This window comes from Petaurus breviceps, unplaced genomic scaffold (assembly GCF_028583685.1).
Source record: "Petaurus breviceps papuanus isolate PSGF00001 unplaced genomic scaffold, PetGlider_PUasm1.0 125, whole genome shotgun sequence".
NCBI lineage: Eukaryota > Metazoa > Chordata > Mammalia > Diprotodontia > Petauridae > Petaurus > Petaurus breviceps.
In genome coordinates, this window is record NW_027185653.1 from 8,577,896 (window position 1) to 8,589,383 (window position 11,488).

The 11,488-nt window shown below is 38.8% G+C and overlaps 1 pseudogene; it reads left to right on the top strand.

Moving 5' to 3' along the window:
* The first annotated feature begins 845 nt into the window (after window positions 1–845).
* LOC138163258 (small ribosomal subunit protein eS8 pseudogene) lies at window positions 846–1,629 on the top strand (annotated as a pseudogene).
* The last annotated feature ends 9,859 nt before the right edge of the window (window positions 1,630–11,488 follow it).

Sequence of the window (11,488 nt, forward strand, 5' to 3'; positions counted from 1 at the left end):
TTTTTGCTCTGCTATGTCAGCACGTCCATGGGGCATGGGAGATCTTTAAATCCCATAACCCTTACAATGGCCTGTCACCTATTCACATTTTCCTTGGAGGCTGTTGATGATGGAGTTCTGACTTTTCTGTCTTCCTCCCACTCCATGCTTTGATCCCTTTTGTCCCCAAAAAACGATTCTATGATGTGTTTGTGCTTCCTTTGCTTGCTCATATTGCCAGACAATTCCTTCACTTTTGAGCTCTTTGCCACAGTAGAACTCTGCTTCCAGAATGGAGGGAGTTTTGTCCCAAAATGCTGGGACATATGCAGCTGCTGGAGCTTTTAGGAGGGTGCCATCTCTACAACACCCACAAGCTCATTCTCACTGCTTCCACACCCCAAGACCACAATCCACATCCAAGCAGGTTAAAGGAAGAGAGTTTACCCTTTGAATGGTTGCTTGATCCCCCTACAATCTGTAGGACAGAATTTCTGGATGAAGCCACACAACGGCAGCAGTCAGGGGACAGGGGCTAGATCATACTCTTCAGTCCGACCCTGTTCCAGAAGAGTTCCTCATTGATCTTTTAATTTGTCTTTGATTTAGAAGTCTAGAAACTTCTACAGCTGCTGTTGCTGCACTCTCCTGAAGTCTGCTCTAGCTGCTGGTGGTTAGGGCTGCTCTTGGTCAAGAACCATGCTGCTCACTCTGGACTGTGCTTGGCTCCCAGCATGCTGTGATAGACCCTTCCTGTTGGTCTGCCAACCTTCCTTCTTTGGGAGATCTGTTTCTCTCTGTCACTTTGTTGGTTCTGTAGCTTTAACATTTATTTAGAGTCATTTTTTTTACAGGTATTGAAACTGTTTGTAGTTGGAGCACAGACCAAGTTTGTGCTTATACTCTGCCATCTTAGCTCTGTCCAAACTCAACTTTCAAGTAGCTCCATTTTTCCACTTCACATGGTGGTTAAAGAATTGGGTTATAGCTCTTTGCAGCTTGCGCCGACCATGGGGATCTCCCGGGACAATTGGCACAAGCGCTGCAGGACTGGGGGCAAGCGCAAGCCCTACCACAAGAAGCACAAGTATGAGCTGGGCTGGCTGCCCGCAAACACCAAGATCGGCCCCTGCCGCATCCACGCCATATGAGTGCGAGGAGGCTGGATGGGGGCAACTTCTCCTGGGGTTCCGAGTGATGCATCCGCAAGACAAGGATCATTGACTTGGTCTATAATGCCTTCAACAACAAACTGGTCCAGACCAAGACTCTGGTGAAGAACTGCATTGTGCTCATCGATAGCACCCCATACCGCCAGTGCTACGAGTCTCACTACGAGCTGCCCTTGGGCCGGAAAAAGGGCCCGAAGCTGACTCCTGAGGAGGAAGAATTTTTAAATAAAAAGTGGTCAAAGAAGATGCAGAAGAAATATGAGGAGCAGAAGAAGAACGCCAAGATCGGCTCGCTTCTGGAGGAGCAGTTCCAGCAGGGCCAGCTCCATGCCTGCATGGCATCAAGGCCATGCCAGTGTGGCCCGCAGAAGGCTACGTGCTTGAGGGCAAAGAGCTTGAGGTCTGCCTAAGAAAGATCAAAGCCCGCAAGGGCAAATAAACCCTAACTTGGACATTATCTAGTGGAATAAAGCGCCAGATTATTTAAAAAAAAAAAGAATTGGGTTATAAATATAAATTTTTCTCTGAGCATGGGTTGCAAGGGAAACATACACTCTCTTGTAAGTTGAGGACAAATTTTAAATTTTAAAAACTTAGATAATGTAAATATTAAAATAATTATGAATAAATATAAAATACTAAAGTGTTTCTAGAATAATGAATGCTCCTTGAGACTAAAGACTATTTCCATTGGTGTTTTAAATTATTTTTCTGTCATTGCTGACGTAGTAACTATCATGAAAGATACTTAATGCATGTTTGTGATATTGTTACTGTTTATTTTTATGATGCATATCAAATCAGATATGAAGTAGGGGGTGGAGACAAAATGGCAGAGTAAAACTAGGGACTTGCTTGATTTCTCCTTCAAACCCTTCCAAAAACCTGGAAAAAATGACTCTAAAGAAATTCTAGAGCTACAGAACCCACAAAATCACAGAGTGAAACAAATATGCAGCCCAACACAATCTGGAAGGTCAACAGAAAAAGGCTATCATACCAGATTATGATCAATGCACATTCCACCATTGGCCATGCCAGCACAAACAAGGCTAGAACAGGACTCAGAGGATTTAATTACTAGCAACTATGGTGATTTCTAGACTTCTCAACACACAAATTCCAAAGGCAACATAGAAGGTCAGTGGGAAAACTCTGTCAGACCTGAGTGAGAGAGCAGTGTAGTCTGGTTCCAGTCCTGGGCAGGTGGAGGTGTCAGCAGTATTGGCAGCAGTAACAGCAGCAGCAGCTACTTCTAGAGGTCTGAGCCCACAGACAGTGGAAGTATTGAGTGGCTGATCAGAAGCTGATTTCGGCATTCATTTTGCTAGTACTGAGGCAGAATTCTCTTCATTTATTTAGATTTGGGTCACATTCCTGGGTGGCAGTTGCAGAGTGAGGAAAAACATTGGTGTGGCAGAGCTGATGGCTGTAGTAGAGAGGGAATCCCACTCACAGTTCCAAGGCAGAAAAGAGTGCTTGTGAGGGGGTGGAATCAAGACAGCAGAGTGAAAGTAGGGACTCACCTGAGCTGTCCCATAAATTCCTTCAGTTACCTCTAAAAAGTGAATTTGAATAAATTTTGTAGTGGCAGAATCCACTAGGAGGCAGTTTGACAGATTTCCAGCCCAGGACAACATGGAAAGTTGACAAATAAGATTTGTTGCACTAGGCAGGGGGACTGTAGAATGCAGAGTGCATGGGCTGCACCAGCACAGAACTGACCACAGCAGCATTCAAGCAAGCCCTAGCAAACTTAATCACCCAAGGCAGTTGTGTTTCCCAAACTTCTCAGCACAGGACAGGAGTCTCTTGGAGTTGGGTGAGAGATATGCACAGGGTCTGCAGCAGTGGCATCAGCTACTCCTAGGGCCATCAGTGCAAACACTAGCTATTTGAAAGTCACCTAGCTAAACTTTCAGGATCCAAGATGGTGGAGAAAACTATAAGTGCTCTCATTCCCACTTGTTGACCTTGAAAATGTAGAGAATGTCGCTATAGGAAACAGTGGACAGCAGAAGGGGTACAACAGTCCTTTAATTCGGGAGGCTAGAGATATTGATGGGAAGGGTCACTTTTGCTGTGGATGAAGGGGACCAATGCAGGACAGAAGGTGTCCCTGCAAACCCAGCCTCAGGAGACCAGTGGGAGATCATGAAGCCTAGGGTAGAGGAGTCACTAAGTGCCAACACCAGGACACCAGGCATGCCTTCACACAGCCTGGGGAATTGGCAGACATTAGTATGGATGAGTGTCCACCAAAAGCTAATCCCCCCTTACCTCGAGCCCAGGGTTGGGAAGGTAGAGACCTGAAGCAATCAGACCACCCCTCCCCCACTGTTCACACTATGAGCTTCAGTGTAACTCCTGGGAAATATAGAAAGACTTGGCCTGCACCTCAGTCTCTGGCAAATAACCAGCCAGTTTCAGCTCAGCACCAGTTGAGCTTCAGCATTATATAGCCTCTAACTGACAGAACTAGAGGCCACAGCACACAAAGCCAGTAAACAGGACTGTAGCTGCCAGCACAAGAAGTGTGGGTCAACGTCACCTTTGCCCCAGAAAAGAGATTCACTTTAAAAGCCAGGAAATAGGCAATAACAATGGGCAAAAATCAAATTGGAAAAGCAAAGCAAAGCTCATAGAATCCTTCTATGGAGACTGGGAAGAACAGAATATATATTCAGAAGAGGACAACATTGACACTAAACCCACATTTGAAACCTCAAAAGGAAATAGGAACTAGTCTCATATGCAAAAAACATTCTTTGAAGAGCTTAAGAAGGATTTTTAAAAGGAAAATTATAAAGGTAGAAGAAAATTTTAACAATAATTTTAAAGATACATTGGAGATATTGGGCATTCTAAAATTCAAAACAGATAATTTTGATTAAATTAAGTTGAAAAGGTTTTACACAAAGTCAAATGCAACCAAGATCAGGAGGGAAGCAGAAAATTGGGAAAGAATTTTTGCTACTAGTGTATCTGATAATTTTCTCATTTTTAAAATATACAGAGAAATGAGTAAAATTTATTAGAAAAAAAGTCATTCCCCAATTGATAAATGATCAAAGAATATGAACAATTTTCAGAGCAAGAAATTAAGGGTATCTATTGTCATATTAAAAAATGCTGTAAATCACTATTGATTAGAGAAATGCAAATCAAAATAGCTCTGAGGTACCACATATCACCTGTCAGATTGGCAACCATGATAAAACAAAAAAAATTTAAATGTTAGAGAAGATCTGGGAAAATTGGAGCACTGTTGCATTTTTGTTCGAGTTGTAAATTGATCCAACCATTTTGGAGAGCAATTTGACACTCTAGCTAAAGGGCTATAAGCATGTATATATCCTTTGACCCAGCAATACCACTTTTATGGCTGTATTCTAAAGAGATCGTACAAGTGGGAGGAGGACTCATATTTACAAAATAATATTTATAGCTGCTCTTTTTGTGGTGGCAAAGATTTGGAAATCAAGAGGATGCACATCATTTGTGAAAGGGCTAAACAAGTTGTGGTATATGAATGTAATGTAACACTATTGTTTTATAAGAAATGAGGAGCAGACAGACTTCATAATAACCTGGAGAGACTTATATACGCTGATGCTGAATGAGGGGAGCAGAACCAGGAAAATGTTGTAAACAATTACAAACATGTATCGTGATGACTAACTTTAATAGACTTGTCTCTTCTCAGCAATTCGAGGTTCTAAGACAATTCCAAAAAAATCATGATGGAAAAAAAAAATCTATCTACATCCAGAGAAAGAATTATAGACTGAATACACATTGAAGCAAACTATTTGCTTTATCTTTTTGTGTGTTTTATTTTGTTTCATCTTTCTTGTGGTTCATTCCATTGGTTATAATTCTTCTTTACAACTTGATTATTGTGAAAATTGGTTTATTGTGTAGGTATATGCAGAAATCATATCAGAGTATATGCAGTCTTGGGGAGTAAAGGGGGGAGGAGAGAGAAGGGGAAAATTTGGAAGTCAAAAAGTTGTGAATTGAATGTTGTAAACTAAAAATAAATTTAAAAGAAAAAAAAGAAAAGAAAATCGTGCTTGTGGTCACTGAGAAACCAGAGCATAAGCCAGGAAAGGAGTAAACAACTCTTCTTTGATCATACCACCTTGGAAAATCTGAAAATTTACATATCCCTAGAAGTATCTCTGAAAACAGCTACACAAAATCCCTGAAGCTTGGAATAGTACATACACAACCACTCACACTGCCACTGGAAGCAGAGATTTACTTTGAGAAAGAGTTAGAAAATCAATTGCTTGGCTGGGAAAATGAGCAAACAACATAAACTTACTCAGACTATAAAATCTTACTTTGGTGACAAAGATCAAAACATACAAAGAGAAGACAGAAAAGTCAAATCTCCTATATCAAATATCTCTAAGAATAATATGAATTGATTGTAGGCCTTAGAAGACCTACAAAAGGATTTTGAAAATCAAGTAAGAAAAGTAGAGGAAAAATTGGTAAAGGAAATGAGAGTGGTGCAAGAAAATCATGAAAAAAATATTAAGTGTTTGCTAAAGGACATTCCAAAAGTAATGAAGAAAATAACACCCTAAATATATACTAACCTATGTGGCAAAAGAGATCCAAAAAACCAACGTTGAAAAGAATGCTTTGAAAGGCAGATTTGACCAAATGGAAATGGATGTTTTAAAGCTCACTGAAGAAAATCATTCCTTAAAAATTAGAATGATGCAAATGGAAGCTAATGACTTTATGAGAAATCAAGAAATTATGAAACAGATCCAAAAGGATGACGAAAAAAATATATATATATACATATATATATATATATATATATATATATGAAAATGTAAAATGTCTCACTGGAAAAACAACTTACCTAGAAAATAAATCCTGGAGCAATAATTTAAAAATCATTGGGCTACCTGAAAGTCATGATGAAAAAAAGAGCCTAGATATCATCTTTCAAGAAATTATAAAGGAAAACTTCCCTAATATTCTAGAACCAGAGCAAAATATAGAAATGGAAAGAATCTACCAACTCATCTCCTGAAAGAGATCCCAAAGGAAAACTACTAGGAATATTATAGCCAAATTCCAGAGTTCCCAGGACAAGGAGAAAATATTGCAAGCATCCACAAAAAAACAATTATAGTATTGTGTTAATACAGTTAGAATAACACAATGTCTTGCAGCTTCTACATTAAGGGACCAAAGGGCATGAAATATGATATTCTGGAGGTCAAAGGAGCTAGGATTAAAACCAATAATCACCTATCTAGGAAAACTGCATGTAATACTTCAGACAAAAAAAGACATTCAATAAAATAGAGGACTTTCAAGCATTCTTGATTAAAGACTAGAGCAGAATAGAAAATATGACTTTCAAATACCAGACTGAAGAGCAGTATGTAAAGGTCATCAAGAATGACAAATCACAAGGGACTTATTCAAGTTAAACTGTTTACATCCCTACATGGCAGGATGATATTTGTAAGTCATGAGATCTTTCTCAGTTTATACACACACACATATAAACACATGTGTATGTATATGTATATATGCATGTATACACATATAAATTGACAGTGCACAGGGTGAGTTGAATTTAAAAGAATGTTATATTAAAATATTTATCTAAAATTATCTAAAACATCTAAAATAAAATTGAATGTTGAAAGAAATATTTTTGGAGAAGGAGAAAGGGATAGATAGAATGGGGTAAATTGTCTCATGTAAATAAAAAGGCAAATAAAAGCTTTTATTATGGAGGAAAAGAGGGGGGAAGTGAGAGGGAAAGAGTGAACCTTATTCTCATTGGATGTAGGTTAAGGAGGGAATAATATACACACAAAGTTAAACTTCTTACACTACAGGAAAGTAGGGAGTAAGTGGACAAAGAGGGGGTTATAAAAGGGAGGGAAGAATGGGGGAGGGTGTAGTCTGAAGCAAACACTTTTGAAAAGGACAGGCTCAAAGGAGATAATAGAATACATTAGTTAGTGGGATAGGATGGACAGAAATATAGTTGGTTTTTCAAAACATGAATATTATGGAAGTATTTGCTGTAACTATATACATATAATGTATATTGAATTGCTTGTCTTCTCAGTGAGGGTGGGTGGGTGTGATAGTAATGGAATTTAAATATTCCCCTGTATTGGCTTGGTTTTTGCTGTTAAAACCCAGAACTTGTGAATCCTATTTGTGGGATGGACTTGTTGACCTGAAAAGAGAGGGCTAGACTGGGAGGAGCTGGTGACTTAAATTTAGAGAGACACAAGAAAAGAGAGACGCAGAAGAACTTTTTGGAAGCAGCATCTTGGAGGCAGAGAGAGACTGAAAGGATTGCTGAGGGCCACTTTGAATTGCCCAGGACTTTTGAGACCTGCCACCCAGAGCTGCCAAGGACTGAGGAGACATGGCTGTTTTGCTGGTACTTTGTCTGTTTTGATGTTGTTTTGCCAGATTTTTCCACGGGTGAAAGACTGTCCTGTTGTTGCAGAAAGGGAACCTTGCTGTTGGTTCACAGTTCTTGAGACTGTTTTGCAGACAGAGAGTGAATTATGTCCACTGGTGAAGGACAGTGCTGTTGTTGCAGAAGTATTGGAACCTTGCTGTTGGTTCAGAGCTACTGAGACTGTTCTGCAGACAGAGAGTGAATACTGTTCACTGATGAAGGACAGTGATGTTGTTGGAGAATACTTGGAATCTTGCTGTTGGTTCAGAAGCCCTGAAGAAGAATTTTCTTGTTTTATGTTTACAGAAATACTGGAATAGGGTTTGCTAATGTTTTCAGGGGTTCTAGGACTGTTCTGCAAACAGAGAATGAATTAATGAAGACACTGGCAATGTATCTTGTGGCCTTGCTAAGCTTTGTCTCCCCAGGAGCAAAGATTGCTGAGAACTTGCAAGAAAAGACCTCCATTTGGTTATTAAATGCTGTGCTTAAGCTTGTTGTAACTCTGGGGTAGATTCAATTGTGATCCAAGGGTGGGGAACTTTTGAACTTTTTGTGCTCTGTGATTGAAAAAATGAAAGCATTTACTTATAATTGCAAACTAATCTCCATTTGAGAAGAGGGGCTTTGTGATGGACTAAAAGAAGGTATAGCCTAGGGGTGGAGTAGTATTTAGAACAGGGACTTTGTAATTGATTAAATGAATGTAATGTCCTGGAGTGGGATAGTACTTGATTAAATCAGGTAGTACTTTGAGATTATTTAATCACACTTACTAAATGCTGTATTCTGAATGATGTCATATTTTGATCTTCTCTGTTCTTAATTTGTCACTGAATAAAATGGAGAGCACATATGCTGGTATTTTGAACCTTGGGAAGTTGCCTTTGCTTGTCATTACATTACAGTGGGGAAGAAATAAGAGAAAGAATTTGGAAGTCAAACTTTAAAAAAAATGTTTAAAATTGTTTTTACATGAAACTTGGAAATAAGATATATAGATGATAGGGTATAGATATCTTTCTTGCCCTACAAGAAAGTAAGGGGGAAGAGGAGAAAAGAGGAAGGATGGGGTAATAGAAGGCAGGGCAGACTGGAGTCAGGAGGAGGGGAGAGATAGGGAGAAAATTTGAAACTCAAAATCTTGGGGAAATTAATATTGAAAACTAAAAATAAATAAATTTAAAAACACTGAAAAAATTGAGATGGAATACCAGGATAAGAAATCACCAAATGCTACTCTTGTTGTTCTTTGGTCATCCTCAGTCCTGTAGAACTTTCTGTGACCCCATTTGGGCTTTTTCTGGCAATGATACTGGACTTGTTTGCCATTTCTCCAGGTAATTTTATAAATGAGGAAACTAAGGCAAACAGGGTTAAGTGAACTGCCTAAGCTCATACAACTAGTAAGTGTCTGAGGTCAGATTTCAATTTATTAATATGAGTCTTCCTGAATCCAAACCCAGCACTCTAGCTGCCCTAAAAGGTTGTTTAAGATAATTTAAGCAAGAAACAAACAAAATATTTACTCTGGGACAGTAAGTGATAGAGTGGATTGAGGTCTGCATCTTCATTCAGTAGAACCTGATTTCATATCCTGAAACAAGTCACTTAACCCTCAATTACCTCAAAAAAAAAAGAATGGAAAGAAATACAAAGAAATTGAAAAAAGGGATGTTTACTACTAGCATTTACATAGAGAGACAGAAATAAAATATTTGAGAATATTGAAATAATAATCCATTAGGTAGAACTGTGGTTGCATTTGAATAGTGTAATGGAAGGAAAACAGTCTTCCGAGTCTTGTACTCTTTCCAGACTCCTCCATGGCTATCTAACATTGTGATCCCATAACAGTGGGAGTGAGATATGGAGAGTGGAAATGATAGAAACTTCATTAATGGTCTACCTATTGGGAAATTCCTCCCAATTTCCTAGTCTGCTTGCATTGTAAGATGTTTAAACAAGTGCTGGAGTCAGAATTTGAATCACACCTTTAGTTACATTCTAACTCTATAATTTTGGGCAAGCTACATTATTTCTGGCCTCATTTTCCTAAAGGAAGGTGTTGGACTACATGGTCCCTAAGATCTGTTCCAAGATCTAAGTTCTATGACTTACAAGAGTCTCATCCCCCGAGCATCATTTGCTTGGTGAAGCACTACGAAGCCCACCTTCATCACTCTCATGATGTCCAAAGATGCCTCAGAAGAGTTGAACCTTCTGTTAAGAGATTGGGCTTTGCCCATTCATGACCACGTAAGGCAATTGGTCTCCCTCTTGGGTCTTTGGCAAGTTTCCAGTGGGAAGGTGAGTAATATGTAAACCTATTGTCACAGGATCCCTAACTTAACTTTCTATTCTTTGCATAGCTTGCCTCCATGTAACTCTGGGGGAAAACAGACAAAATGGCAGGGAGGCAACAATCTGTATATCTAACTTTGGAGGTATTGTGGAAAACTAAGCACGCTAGTGCATGGTAGATGGAGTTGTGAGTCATTCCACCATTTAGGAAAGCAATACATGATTATGAAAATAAAATGGATAAATTACTCATTCACTTTAACCCAAAGATTCTCCCACTCACCACATACTTTAAGGTGGTCAATGATTAAAAACAAAGGCTCCATATACCCCAAAATATTTATAGCAACACTTGTTATGATAGTGAAGTACTATAAACAAAGTAGACACTAATATATTGAGAAATGACTAAACATATTACATGCATGTAATGGCATGTTGCTATGCCATAAAAATGACAAATATTGGGGGTGGCTAGGTGGCACAGTGAATAATCCAGGGCCTGTAGTCAGGAGGACCTGAGTTCAAATATGTCCTCAGACACTTAACACAAAAAACTAGCCTTGTGACTTTCGGCAAGTCACTTAAACCCAGTTAGCCTACCTTCTCCCTTCCAAAAGGGGAAAAAAAAAATATATATATATATATATAATGACCAATATGAGGAATATAGAGTTAGAGTAAAATAAAAAAAATAAACAGTATGCACCATGATTATAACAATGTATCTCTTAAGATAGCCTACTCCACTTTTATATTACTGCAGCCTGCGCAGTTGGTGGGCTAGCACTCAGTGAGAATAAAGAGATGGGATTGTAATCAATAGTCTGTTTATTACAGGACCATTTCATACAGAGCCAAAGATACAAGGAGCTCACAAAGTTTTTATGCCCCCCAAGAGAATGTAGACACCCCAAAAGAATGCAGACAATGTAGAAAGATCCTACATCAAAGAAATGCAGATAATGTAAAAGGAGCCTCCCTTAATCCTGTTCACTATTTACCCTTGCTTAAAGTTAGTTGCTTATTAGGGTATTACTCTAGGACCTTACCTGAAGGCATAAACAAACAAGATTACATGCCCACTTGCTTATCTGCTGGGTAACCTTTGCAGGGAACTGTATAGGACAGGGGAAATATACCTTAGAGAGGTCAAGGGACCCCAAAATGCCCCCTACATAATACTTCCTCCTGCTTGTCTGCCCTGTAGCCCTTCAGATATAGGGGAGGGGAACATTTCTTTAGCAAAGCCAAGAAAGTTCTCTACATTTTTAAATAATTATATTTATTAGAAAAATCTTTTTTTTTTGCTTTTTTTTTTTTTTTATGTCATGTTTAAATCCCCAAATTTTGTAACTTCCAAAAATGACCTTTGGTTCTCTCCTCTGAGATCAAATTGACAAGTATCCCCCCTCTCAACATGGCAGTCCTTCAATTATCTGAAGATAGCTATATTGTTCTTTATGTCTTCTCTTCTCTACACTAATCCCCACCAACTTCATATGATCTTTATATGATTCAATACCATTCCTTTTCCTGGTTGTACTACTCTGAACTTTGGACAGGG